This window comes from Rattus norvegicus, chromosome 14, assembly GCF_036323735.1.
Source record: "Rattus norvegicus strain BN/NHsdMcwi chromosome 14, GRCr8, whole genome shotgun sequence".
In the NCBI taxonomy this organism is placed as follows: Eukaryota; Metazoa; Chordata; class Mammalia; order Rodentia; family Muridae; genus Rattus; species Rattus norvegicus.
In genome coordinates, this window is record NC_086032.1 from 16,917,970 (window position 1) to 16,932,328 (window position 14,359).

A 14,359-nucleotide genomic window follows, 5' to 3' on the forward strand; every position below is an offset into this window, starting at 1 on the left:
ATTAAAATACTCCACAAAAGTGAGGGAAACTATGAACTGAAGAGAGATTAACCAACAGGCTAGAGTGGTAAACTGTAGGAATCATCTTAAAATGATCAATTAAACGTCACACCTCTAGATTAATTTGTCTTGGCTTCAGAAAAATACATGCAAAAGCTTCAAGGTGAGTTTTGGGGACTGTTCAAACTTAGTTATTTCACCGTAAGTTTTTCTCATTTAATTAAAAAAAGAAGCATTGATAGCCCCAGGTATGCCCCTCAATCAGGTAATTTGCATATACCTAATTAGCATCTTATTTTTTAAGTCTTAAAAAAACTCTAACCCCAGTGAATACCTGTGTTTATGAGCTCTCCAACGAATAGCTGAAGAGATCTGTCATAGTCAGTCTAGCTCCGTGCAACATTTATCTAGCCGCTGCTCCTCAGGTAATAAATACCAAGGTGACAACATGACAAACTCAGGCTACCTCTCCCCCTGCAGTGAGCTCTCTCCAAATCATTTCACCTTCCCAACCTGGGTTTCCAATATAAGAAGGAGAAGGGGAAATGATATTAGAGAACTTTGCTTAGTCACATGGTTTTAAGTCCCCAGTGCAAAGTGATACTATCTTCCTCACACCCCAGGCTAGGAGATTTCTGAATGACTAAGCAGGGTATCAGGGAATTGTGCCTCATTTTTAAAGGTACACTTTCCTCTCTTTTGATCTTAAAGGGAGATGGCAATATTTTCAAAGTTTAGGAACAAAATGACATGTAATATGCATGTACTTATTAATATGATTGATATATACACCACAAATATATATACACATATATATGTGTATATATACATACATACACATATATACACATATACACACATATGTATATGTGTATATGTGTATATATATGTATATATATATATATATATATACATATATATATATATATATATATATATATATATATTTGAGACAAGGGTTTCATGTAGCCCAGCTGGCCCTTGCCTCTATCCCTCCAAATGCTGAGTGTAGGTCTGCATTCCCATCCGTATGAATATCTCTTGAGTGTTATGAAGCATGTGCTTTTCTGTTATTCTGACCTGTTTTCTAAGGCATTCTGTATGCAACTTGTCAGTGTACTTTCATGGAAACCAGAGCTCGCTTTTCGGAAAAGGGGTCCTTTGTACCAGAATCTGAAGGAGGTAAAAAAATGGGAGTTTAACTTGTGCGTTTAACTTGTGGGCGTTTAAAATAATTGCCGCCCCCACACACTTGAAACAATGTCTTGTCAGCCATTACCCCTCTGGATTCCTGTGCATCCGCTCTGTGCAATCAGGGTAATCTTGGAAACGGGATATACCTTCAATTTAAGGTAAAATCTTATGGGTTGGCTTTTACGGTATGAGACTGGACTAAATATAATTCCCACTCAACAGCTGAGGTGTTCTTATTCCAGTAACTCAGCCTCCAGTTTTTCTTCTGACCTCAATTACTTGAGTGGTCCAGATTATAATGTTTATAGTCTTTTTGTATAATGGAAATTCAAGGCCATTCTCCTGCTGTAGCTTTCTTGAAAGGCACTGTTCTTATAGTTTTCCCCATGGAGCCTGGAGGGCCTGTCGGAGTTCTATCAGTGGTCAACCATCTTCGCTTGTTCCAAACAGTTTGTGTGCTTTTTTTTTTTCTGGAAAAATCCTTCCTCTCATTGAGATTCCTGATATCAAAGGGTATCAGACTCCTTGGTGTCCTTTGAGTTGGCTGTTCCTTGCTTTATCTGTGGTCTCAGCGTTTCCATAACACTTCACACCATCAGCGTGGGTGACTTCAGTCTATAATCTACCATCTTGGCTTCCAAGTGGCCTGATAGCCTGATCCTCAACAGTCTGCCTCCTGGACCATATCGTCACACCCGACTGTCCTATCTCTGAAATTCTACATTTATTTCAACGTCATTGAAGTTCCTTGTCCAACCATTTCATCTAAACTTTCTCTTCCTTTCTGACTCAATTTCTACCCCATTCAGATTTTTATTTTACTACAAGAGAGAAAAATTCAATTAGTGTTTTTTTTTATGGAGAAGCTTTTTCATTTTTTAATTTTATCTTAAAGTTTTTATTTTAATTTATTTACATGTTTATACAACAAGTGCTGCCCCCGCAGGGCTCCTCCCCTCCCCTTTGCCTCTGAGAGGGTGGCCCCTACTCCTGCATATCCCCCCACCCTGGTGCATCAAGTTTCTGCAGGATTAGGCACACCATATCCCACTGGGGTGAGACAAGGCAGCCTTCTGCTAAACATGCCTGGGGCCTGGGACCAGCCTGTGCATGCGTGCTCTTCTGGTTGGTGGCCCAGTCTCTGGCAGCTCCCAGAGTCCAGGTTAGTTGGTTCTGTTGTCTTCCTGGGATTGCCATCCCCTTCAGGGCCTTCATTTCTTCCCCTAACTTTTCCATATGGATCCCTGACCTCAATCCAGTCTTGGCTGTGGTATCTGCATGTGTCTCAGTCAGCAACTTGTAGAGCCTCTCAGAGGACAGAGGCTCTGGTCTGCAAGCACAACATAGCATCACTAATAGTGAGAGATTGGTGCCAGACCATGGGATGGGTCTCAAGTTGGGTCAGCCATTGGTCAGCCATTCCTTCAGTCTCTGCTCCCTTCAGTCTTTGTCCCTACATTTCTCTTAGGACCAATTTTGGGTCAAAAGTTTTGTGGGTGAATTGGTGTCCCATCCCTTCTTTGGGGGTCCTGTCTTCAGGTTCCATCTCCTGTTTAGATCTATTTGCATTTTTCTACATGTGGGCCTACTGGTAGACCAGCACCATTTGTTGAAGATGCTTTCTTTTGTTCATTGTATGGTTTTTGGCTTCTTTGTCAAAAAAGTGTCCATAGTTGTATGGATTTATTTCTGGCTTTGATTCTATTCCATTGATTAACGTGTCTGTTTCTGTACCAATACTGTGTGGTTTTGTTGTTGTTTGTTTCGTTTTATTTTGTTTGTTTTTATCATTACTATTGCTCTGTAGTACAGCTTGAGATCAGGGACAGTGATTCCCCCAGAAGTTCTTTTATTGTTCAGGATTGTTTTTGCTCTCCTGGGGTTTTTGTTTTTCCATATGAAATTGAGAATTGTTTGGAATTTTGATGGGAATTGCATAGAATCTGCTTTTGGTAAGATGGCCATTTTCACTGTTAATCCTACCAATCCATGAGCATGGAAAAAATCTTTCCATTTTCTGATATCTTCTTCAATTTCTTTCTTCAGAGACTTGAAGTTTTTGTTAAATAGATTTTTCACTTGCTGAGTTAGAGTTACACCAAGACACTTTATATTATTTGTGGCTATTGTGAAGAGTGTTGTTTCCCTAATTTCTTTTTCAGCCTAATTTTTCCCTAATTTTTTTTTATTTATTGGTTTCTCAGTTGTATGAAGCTGGGCTTCGAATTCCTTTTGAGTTAATTTTGTAACAAGCTACTTTGCTGAAGTTGTTTGTCAGTTATAGGAGTTCTCTGTTAGAATATTGGGGGTCATGTATATATACTACCATGTCATCGGGAAATAGTGATATCTTGACTTCTTCCTTTCCAATTTTTATCCCCTTGATCTCCTTTAGTTGTCTTATTGCTTTGGCTAGAACTCCAAGTATTATATTGAATAGATAGGGACAGGGTGACAGCCTTGTATTGTTCCTGATTTTAGTGGGATTGCTTCAAGCTTCTCTCAATTTATTTTGAGTTTGGATATTGGTTTGCTGTCTATTGCTTTTATTATATTTAGGTATGTGCCTTGAATCCCTGATCTCTCAAAGACATGATGTTGTATTAGATTGCTGAAGGCGTTTCTCAGCATCTAACGAGATAATCATGTGATCTGTTTTTCTTTGAGTTTGTTTATATAGTGGATTAAGTTGATGGATTTTCATATATTGAACTATCCATGAACCCCTGAGAGGATGCCTACTTGATCATGGTGAATGATGGTTTTGATGTGTTTTTGGATTTGTTTTTGAAAAATTTAATGAATATTTTTGCATCAAAGAAAAATTGGGTCTTTGTATGGTTTAGATATCACATAACTGTGACCTCATAAAATGAATTAGGTAGCATTCCTTCTGTTTCTATTTTGTGGAATGGTTTGAGTATTGGTATTAGCTCTTCTTTGAAAGTCTGGTAGGATTGGGAGGTTTTTAATGACTACTCTGGAACTGTTTCATTGGTTTACTTGATCTTGATTTTAATTTGGTAAATGGTATCTGTCTAAAAAATCATCCATTTCATTTAGATTTTTCCAGTTTTGTTGAGTATAGGCTTTTGAAGTAAGACTTCATGATTTTTTGAATTTTCTTAGTCTCTGTTATGTCTTCTTTTGCATTTCTGATTTTGTTAATTTGGATACTATTTCTGTGGCCTTTAGTTAGTTTGGCTAAGTGTTTGTCTATCTTTTGATTTTTCTTAAGGAACCAGTTCTTAGTTTTACATTGTTCTCCTTATTTCTAATTGGTTGATTTTGGCCCTAAGTTTGACTATTTCCTGCTGTCTACTCCTTATGACTGTGTTTCCTTTTGCTCTAGAGTTTTCAGTTCTAAATTCAGTTAAGTTTCTAGTATGAGATCTCTCCAATTTCTTTATGGAGGCACTTAGTGGTATGAATTTTCCTCCCAGCACCTGCCTTCATTGTGTCCCTTAAGTTTGGGCATGCTGTACCTTCACTTTCATTGAATTCTAGAAAGTCTTTCATTTCTGTATTTCTTCCCTATGTGATCATTGAGTATTGTTCTGTTTCCATGAGTATGTGGACTTTCTTTTGTTTCTGTTGTTACTGAAGTTTAGCCTTAATTCTTGGTGATCTGATAGAATGCAAGGTATTATTTCTTCTTGTATCTGTTGAGGCTGGATTTGTATCTGATTACATGGTCAACTTTGGAGAAGATTCGTTGAGGTGCTGAGAAGAAGGTTTATTCTTTTCTTTTGGGGTGGAAGAGTCTTTGGATATCTGTTAAATCCATTTGGTTCATAAAATCTGTTAGTTTCATTTTGTCTTTGGATATCCGTTAAATCCATTTGGTTCATAAAATCTGTTAGTTTCATTTTGTCTGTTTATTTCTGTTTCAATGACACATCCATTGATAAGAGTAAGGTGTTAAAAATCTCTCCCTATTATTGTGTTGGTGTCAATGTGTTTGAACTTTGGTAAAGTTTTTTTTTTTTGCAATGTTATACTTGAGCAGTATTCTTTTCTCCATCTTTATTAAATTGGTTATTTCTTATTTATATTTCAATTGTTATTCCCTTTCCCGTTTTCCAGGCCAACATTCCCTTAACTCCCCTCCCCTTCTGTATGGGTATTCCCCTCCCCATCCTCCCCCCATTATCACCCTCCTGCCAACAATCACATTCACTGGGGGTTCAGTCTTGGCAGGACCAAGGGCTTCCTCTTCCACTGGTGCCCTTAATAGGCTATTAATTGCTACCTATGAGGTTGGAGCCCAGGGTCAGTCCATGTATAGTCTTTGGGTAGTGGCTTAGTCCCTGGAAGCTCTGGTTGCTTGGCATTATTGTTCATATGGGGTCTCAAGCCCCTTCAAGCTCTTCCAGTCCTTTCTCTGATTCCTTCAACAGGGTTCCTATTCTCAGTTCAGTGGTTTGCTGCTGGCATTCGCCTATGTATTTGCCAGTAAAGTTTTTTTTTTTTAATATGTGGGTGCCCTTGCATTTGTGACATGGATGTTCAGAATTGAGATGTCATCTTGGTGGGTTTTTTCTTTGATGAGTATGAAGTGTCCTTCCCCATCTCTTTTGATTACTTTTGGTTGAAAGTCTATCATATTAGATATTAAAATGCCTACTCCAGCTTGTTTCTTGGGTCTGTTTGCTTGAACAACCTTTCCCCAGCCCTTTAGTCTGAGGTAGTGCCTGTTTTTGTTGCTGAAGTATGTATTTTGTATGCAACAGAAGAATGGATCTTGTTTACGTATCCAGTCTGTTCACCTTGATGCTTTATTGGTGAATTGACTACATTGATGTTGAAAGGTATTAATTACCAATTATTGTTAGTTCCTGTTATTTCGTTGTTGGAGGTGGTACTGTGTGTGTGTGTGTGTGTGTGTGTGTGTGTGTGTTTCTCTTCATTTGGATTTGTTGTTTGTGTAATTTCTTGTGTTTTCTTGGATGTACTTATCTTCCTTGTGTTGGAGTTTTTCTTTTCATATCCTCTGGAGGCTGAGTTAGTAGAAAGATACTGTTTAAATGTGATTTTGTTTGGACATTGAACTACCTGAGGACCCAGCTATACCCCTCTTGGGCATATACCCAAAAGATGACCCAACATATAACAAAGACACATGCTCCACTATGTTCGTAGCAGCCTTATTTATAATAGCCAGAAGCTGGAAAGAACCCAGATGCCCTTCAACAGAGGAATGGACACAGAAAATGTGGTACATCTACACAGTGGAATATTACTCAGCTATCAAAAACAATGACTTTATGAAATTCATAGGCAAATGGATGGAACTGGAAAATATCATCCTGAGTGAGGTAACCCAATCACAGAAGAACACACATGGTATGCACTCATTGATAAGTGGCTATTAGCCCAAATGCTTGAATTACCCTAGATGCACAGAACACATGAAACTCAAGAAGGATGACCAAAATGTGAATGCTTCACTCCTTCTTTAAAAGAGGAACAAGAATACCCTTGGCAGGGAATAGGGAGGCAAAGTTTAAAACAGAGGCAGAAGGAACACCCATTCAGAGCCTGCCCCACATGTGGTCCATACATATACAGCCACCAAACTAGATAAGATGGATGAAGCAAAGGAGTGCAGGCTGACAGGAACCGGATGTAGATCTCTCCTGAGAGACACAGCCAGAATACAGCAAATACAGAGGCGAATGCCAGCAGCAAACCACTGAACTGAGAATAGGACCCCCATTGAAGGAATCAGAGAAAGAACTGGAAGAGCTTGAAGGGGCTCGAGACCCCATATGAACAACAATGTCAACCAGAGCTTCCAGGGACTAAGCCACTACCTAAAGACTATACATGGACTGACCCTGGACTCTGACCTCATAGGTAGCAATGAATATCCTAGTAAGAGCACCAGTGGAAGGGGAAGCCCTGGGTTCTGCTAAGACTGAACCCCCAGTGAACTAGATTGTTGGGGGGAGGGTGGCAATGGGGGGAGGATGGGGAGGGGAAGCCCATATAGAAGGGGAGGGGGAGGAGTTAGGGGGATGTTGGCCTGGAAACCGGGAAGGGGAATAACAATCGAAATGTGAATAAGCAATACTCTTTAATAAAGAAAAAAATAAATGTGGTTTTGTTATGGAATATTTAAGTTTTTACATCTATGGTGATTGAGAATTTTGCTGTGTTTAGTAGTCTGGCATCTGTGGTCTCTTAGGATCTGCAAAACATCTTCCAGAATCTTCTGGCTTTTAGAGTCTCTGTTGAGAACTCTGGTGTAATTCTGATAGGTTTGCCTTTATGTGTTACTCAGCCCTTTTCCTTTGCAGCTTTTAATACGTTTCTCTGTTCTGTACAATCATGTGGTAGGAGGATTTTTCTTTTCTGGTCCAATCTATTTGGTGCTCTGTAGGCTTCTTGTATGTTTATAGCCATCCCTTCTTTAGGTTAGAGAAGTTTCCTTCAATAATTTTGTTTCTGGCTCTTTGAACTGGGAATCTTCACCATCTTCTATTCCTATTATTCTTCGATTGGCCTTTTTATTGTGTGTTTTGAGTTAGGAACTTTTTGCATTTGTCATTTCCTTTGACCAATGTATCAGTTTCTTCTATGGTATCTTCCATGCCTGAGAGATTCTCTCTTCCATCGCTTTCTTGTATTCTGTTGGTGATGCTTGTGTCTGTAGTTCCTGTTCTGTTTCTTAAGTTTTCTATCTCCAGGGTTACCTCCATTTGTGTTTTCTTTATTGCTTCCATTTCCATTTTTAGGTGTTGAACTGACATTCATTTCCTTCACTGGCTTCATTGTATTTTCCTGTATTTTTGAAGGGGTCTATTTGTTTCCTCCTTAAGAACTCCTACTTCTTTTACTATGTTTTCCTGTATTTCTTTAAGGGAATTAGTTATATCCCCCTTAATGACCTCTATTATGTTCATGAAATGGGATTTACGGTCACAGTGTTGCTCTTCAGGTATGTTAAAATATCCATCCAGTGTAGATCTCTCCTGAGAGACACAGCCAGAATACAGCAAATACAGAGGCGAATGCCAGCAGCAAACCACTGAACTGAGAATAGGACCCCCGTTGAAGGAATCAGAGAAAGGACTGGAAGAGCTCGAAGGGGCTCGAGACCCCATATGAACAACAATGCCAAGCAACCAGAGCTTCCAGGGACTAAGCCACTACCCAAGGACTATACATGGACTGACCCTGGCCTCTGACCTCATAGGAAGCAATGAATATCCTAGTAAGAGCACCAGTGGAAGGGGAAGCCCTGGGTCCTGCTAAGACTGAACCCCCAGTGAACTAGATTGTTGGGGGGAGGGCGGCAATGGGGGGAGGATGGGGAGGGGAACACCCATAAAGAAGGGGAGGGGGAGGGATTAGGGGGATGTTTGCCTGGAAACCGGGAAAGGGAATAACAATTGAAATGTAAATAAGAAATACTCAAGTTAATAGAAAATGTAAAAAAAAAGTAAATGTGAAAGTTCTAAACTAAGTATGGATATAAAAATGTGTATGTTGAGGTTGCTAGTATTTCTAGTAAGAACAAATTCATAAATTAAAATTTTAAATAAAAAAAAAATCCATCTAGGATACCTAGGGTTTGTTGTAGTGGGAGAGCTGGGTTTTGATGATGCCACATTGTTAATTATGTTCTTGTGCTCGCTTTTCCTCATCTTGTTGTCTCTGGTGTTGGGTGGCCTGGATGTCCCAGGCTAGAACAGGTCTCCCAGGAGCCAGGTGGAGTTGTACGCCCTGGGTTAGAGCAGGTCTTCTGTGAAGTGGGGTGGGTGGTGAATGCTGACCCATTAGTGCAGATGGAGGTAGAGACCGATGGGAGATGAAGCTCCTACAGGGCTAATGGTTCATGTTCAATAAAGCGTTGTTTATTTGTCTCACATGACAGAAAGCGTTGAGGTAGGAGGTTACTATGAGAGTTTTATAAACTCTGTATTTATTTGGATAGGGAGGCTACATCAAAATACCAAAAATTCAAGTGTCTTAGACCACAGAATTATATTATACATAGTATGCCTTATACACATATATGCATTATCTTTGTATATTGTACATAATTACATTGTATTACATTGAATATATTATATAGTTTATTACGTCTACCTATATGCCTTTCGTGCCAGGTTCAGCCACACTTACCGACCCTCGACAATCCTGTTGTTGCATCTGTTGTTCTCTCCCAGCCTTGGATGGTGCAGCCAGCTGTCATCTCCTATGTTATCCAGTCCTGAGAAACTTCAGTGGAAAGCCATGAACATTCCCAATTGGAATCAGGTAAAGGATTCCAAACAAAGCGAATGTTAGTATTACTAAACAATACCTGTGGCACATCTTTGATCTGTCAGACTTATCACTATAATTCTAAACTTCTGTGGCTTTTCTCATTTCCTCATCCCTCACTAGACAAATTGTGAAAGCAAAAATGGAGGTGTGTGCATCCTCGTGTCCTCAGTATCTACAAAGACTGGTAAGACATTGCAGAAATGTGCAAATGGTAGTGGAGTGAAAAGAACAATGGGTTTAAGTGTAAAAACATGTGCTTCAGCTGTTGGTATCTCCATTTATCAGTGTCATTTTGAGTAGGTGCATTAAAGTTTTTGACGTCCAATTATATTCTAATATATCTTAATCTGTTCTAATATATGCATTAACCAGAGGATTTAATTGTCTCAACCATTATGTGCCTCAAGAGACACAATGTATGTGAACAGTGTATTCGAATGTTGGATGGTATTGTGGCAATGATCAATAACTAGCTATTTCTCCTAGGCCCATGACCTATCTAATTTCAGGATCTTGGTCACTTTAGCAGTGTCGGACAGCAATGGGTTCCATTTCATGGAGTGGATATTAAATTCAACCAGAAAGTGATTGGTTACTCCCATAAGATTTGTGCCATGTTTGCATCAATATATCTTGCAGGCAGGCAGGTCAATGTCGGAGGTCACAAGATTTGTAGCTAGGCAATGCTGATGGTTATCTCTCTCCTTCAGTAGCATGCAGAGAACCTTCCAACGCCATGAATGGATGCTAGTCAGTAGGGGTAAAGGTTTTAGTTGGAACCTATGAACTCACAAAAACTGTAGCAGCATACACAAGCCAGATGGGGTCCAAGTATTAACTGGAGGAAGTTGACACAGCCTCTGACCCATAACCAAGAAGCTATTTACAGTTGATACCTGCTGGCAAAGAGAAAAATCTTTTTTCTCCAATGGAGTGTCACTAGATGTATGGACCTCACTTCGGGTCAGGCTCTGATCCCAGCAGTAGTTGTCCTATACAAAATGAACTGCATGAGGTTTTGATGGGATTTGTTTGTTCTATAAGCTTTTTGTTCTGTTTGGGTTTTGCTGTTGTTGTTGTGGTGGTGGTATGTGTATATGTATGTGTATGTGTATGTGTATGTGTATGTGTATGTGTATGTGTATGTGTATGTGTGTGTGTGTGTGTGTGTGTGTGTGTGTGTGTGAGAGAGAGAGAGAGAGAGAGAGAGAGAGAGAGAGAGAGAGAGAGAGAGGAGATTTGGGTTAACAGGGAGATAAATGGGAGTTGGGAGAAATTATGGGAGGGGAACATGGCCAGAATATATCACATGAAAAAAATTTAAATATTTTTTAGATAAAAAATAGATCTTAGCAAATGCTGACAAGCATAAGACCAATGACAGGCAGCTGGTGGGAGTCATGACCCACTCTTTCTTTCATTAACTTGTTAGCATTTGTCCTGAACGCATATTTGATCAGTATCTTTTCCCAACAGAATAGCAATAGGAGGCTGGGAAGACATTTGAGAGTGAGTTTATTTCCCTCTGTGGAAGTGTGCAGCTATTTCTGTCTCCTTATGTCACTGAGTAGATGCACCTCAGCAAAGACAATGCAGCACAATTTTCAGACCGAACATAACAAAATGCTTTCTTTTAAGGGGGTGGCACTATGTAGACCATGCTGACCTCAAACTCAGAAATCTGCTTGCCTCTGCATCTGATGAAGTGCTGTGACTGCAGATGTGTGCCATCATGCCTGGGACAGTTTGACTTTTATGCCTGTTAGTGTCTTCCACTTTTCAGACTTGGGGCCCCAGTGGCACTCTGGCTTGATTACAACCTCATACTAGAGAGAAACTCTTCTTTCCTGCCTAATTTATATTCACTTTCATTTGCCCACAAGGCTGGGATTCCCCGACCCCACTCTTTCCTATGACTAAAGGCAGAAGCCAATCAACAGTGAGTAAGTTATCTTTTAGCAAGCGGGCAAGCTCCGTAGTGTTTACCTGTGCTCTGTTTACGTCCACTCCTGCTGGCGCGGCTGGATTCCCCTCAGTCTGCCCTTCACACACTCACCTCTACAAAGTGCTCTGCATCCTCTCTGCTCTCATTAGCAAAGCTTTTCCCCAGCAGGTGAAAGAGTGAATGCAGAGACTGCTATTCTGGACTGAGTCCTGTTCCCTAACAATCCACAAGTTGAAGCTTCATATCCCAATACCTCAGAACATGACTGACTTTGGAGACAGAGCATTTGAAGAGATGACTGGATTAAAAGAAGTCTGTTAGAATGAACCCTAATTCAACCCAACGTCCTTAGAAGAGGGGGTTGGGCACTCGGAATGCATCTGCACAGGCAGAGACCATGTGAGTGCTTGGCAGAGAAGGCGGATGGCTACTTGCAGTCCAGGAAGAGAGAGTTTCAGGACTACCCAAGTCTATCAACACTTTACCTTAGACTTCCATCCTCTGGAGTTCTATGAAAACACTGTCTTATGATTTTGGTCATTCAGGTTATGATGTTCTGTTAAATCATCCTGACAGATTTTCTCATGTAACTTCCAGGATCTTGCTTATTTGGGGTCTGGGAAGAGGTGGAGGGCAAAGGTCAGAGAGTGAAACAGTGCATAGTTCAGAAAAGGAAAAGGGAAAGTGGGGATGAGTTTGGAGTAGATGTCATGGTCCTCTTCGTAGACTTCAGTTTTTCAAAGCTGGGCATCCAGAAGCGATTTAAAGGAATGTTCTCACCAGCAGCTTTTCTCAAGGCTATGGAACCCTGGTGTGGAGAAGGTTTGGTATCTTCCTATGTTCTTCACTCTTACATTCGGATTCCACTGAGTTCCTCATGTGCATTCCTGCTCTGTGAGTCATCCATATGCTCTTTGTCACAGCTGTGCTGTATTCCCCATCTTCACCCTCAACTCCAGAAATTCTGCTGACTTCCTGATGCACCACTGATAGTCTCTCTCTCTCTCTCTCTCTCTCTCTCTCTCTCTCTCTCTCTCTGTCTCTCTGTCTCTCTCTCTCTCTCTCTCTCTCTCTCTCTCTCTCTCTCTCTCTCTCTCTCTCTCTCTCTCTCTCTCTCTGACTGTTTCCCTCATACCATTACTTTAAAAGGCCCTCGGATGCCTTAGTTTAGGTTTACAATCCTTGGTTGATTTCGAAGGACACACTGAACCATAGAGTTGGAAGGACCTTCATGGATCAAGAATCTCCTTATAATATTTTTGCCAAGATGAAGTTTCAAGCTATCACAGACTTTCATGAGAGCCCATTCCCACTTTCATTTCATTGCTTTAGTTGTGTCTCATAATCATTTTTAAACTTGAGAACCTGCAGAGAGTGAGTATGGATCTATCTATCTATCTATCTATCTATCTATCTATCTATCTATCTATCTATCTATCTATCTATCTATCTATCTCATCTATCTATGTATCTATGTATCTATCTATGTATCTATGTATGTATGTATGTATGTATCTATCTATCTATCTATCTATCTATCTATCTATCTATCTATCTATCTATCTATCTATCTATCCATCATCTATCTATGCCTGCCTGCCTGTCTATCATCATCTATTTATTTATTCTGAAAATTTAACAAGGTCCAGATCCCCTATTGTGCGGGTCTGCAAATCTTAGAGAAGCCTCCCTTCTTAGATGTAGTTCAGCTTGTTCTGTTTTAGACTGACACCTGGTGGTCACATATGATCAGCCACTGCCTGGACAGTGAAGAATTTTATCCCAGCGAAGATTTGGCCACATTGTGTGTAACTCTTGCCAGCAAATAATCCAAAGCATGGGTATTTATTTCTCATTTTCTGTTGTTATATAAATCAGAGTGCCTGTTGGGATTTTACTACACTTCTCAAAAGATTTAAAAATAGTTAAGATATTTCGACTAAGCACTTCAAGCTTTTCTAAATTCGTCTCATGGAAACATGCAGACAGATTTATGTATAAGCATGTTTCTCAGTGTTATTTATACCTGAAAAGTTGGAACATCCCAAATGTTTAAAAATAGGGATTCTTAAAGTCAATGTTCCAGAACACTCTGCTTTAGAAAAAGGCATAATGACGCAGGGAAATGTTTATAATCCGCACAGATTGCATAGAGCTAATGCAAAAGCAAGTGACTTCACAGTTTCATCGTGGGTTCCTGTATATTCCCCTCTTTGGAAGACACAGACCTAACAGTTTTGAAAGCAGAAACAAATGGACCAGATATGATAAAGACTTTTTATGCATAGTTGAGTGCATGGGTGAGTTCGGTCGCAACTCTTTTCCAAAGTAACGGATGTATTGCAACATTTCCCTTGAAAATGGGCGCATAGACACACCACTGTAGACTGTTGGTGCAAACAGTCTTAGACAATGGTGTCATTGTTTTGAGGCAGGAATAATCTGGAAAGCTTACACACACAGCTGCTGCTTTAGGCAGCTAATGGGTCTGGTAGCTACATCAACGCACGCTATTTCTTACATGGCCCCAAGATTCATGAATTTGACTTAGGTTTTTCTTCCACGTGTTGGTCAGGATGTGGAAGGAGATGTGAACTGAATCACTGTGCAGAAGGTCCAGGAATCAGAACTGTATTTTATTATTGAAGACTGTCCATCTCTTCAAGTACTATTGGGGTGTAGCTTTGAACATTGTTTTAAAAGATTTATTTATTTTATAAGAGCACACTGTAGCTGTCTTCAGACACACCAGAAGAGGGCATCAGATCCCATTACAGATGGTTGTGAGTCACCATGTGGTTGCTGGGATTTGAACTCAGGACCTCTGGAAGAGCAGTCAGTGCTCTTAACCACTGAGCTATCTCTCTGGCCCTCAGCTTTGAACATGTCTAACAAGGAAATGCATAAATAGACTGGCTAGCTTGCTTCACTGGTCCTTTAGCT

At 40.1% G+C, this 14,359-nt stretch overlaps 1 long non-coding RNA gene across 1 annotated transcript in view; it reads left to right on the forward strand.

Annotated features, from left to right (window-relative positions):
• Positions 1 to 9,698, forward strand: part of LOC120096579 (uncharacterized) — a 131,992-nt gene extending 122,294 nt beyond the window's left edge. The window contains exon 5 of the long non-coding RNA XR_010057480.1: positions 9,312 to 9,698. This is a non-coding gene — a long non-coding RNA (uncharacterized LOC120096579). The remainder of the gene's footprint in view (positions 1 to 9,311) is intronic.
• The last annotated feature ends 4,661 nt before the right edge of the window (positions 9,699 to 14,359 follow it).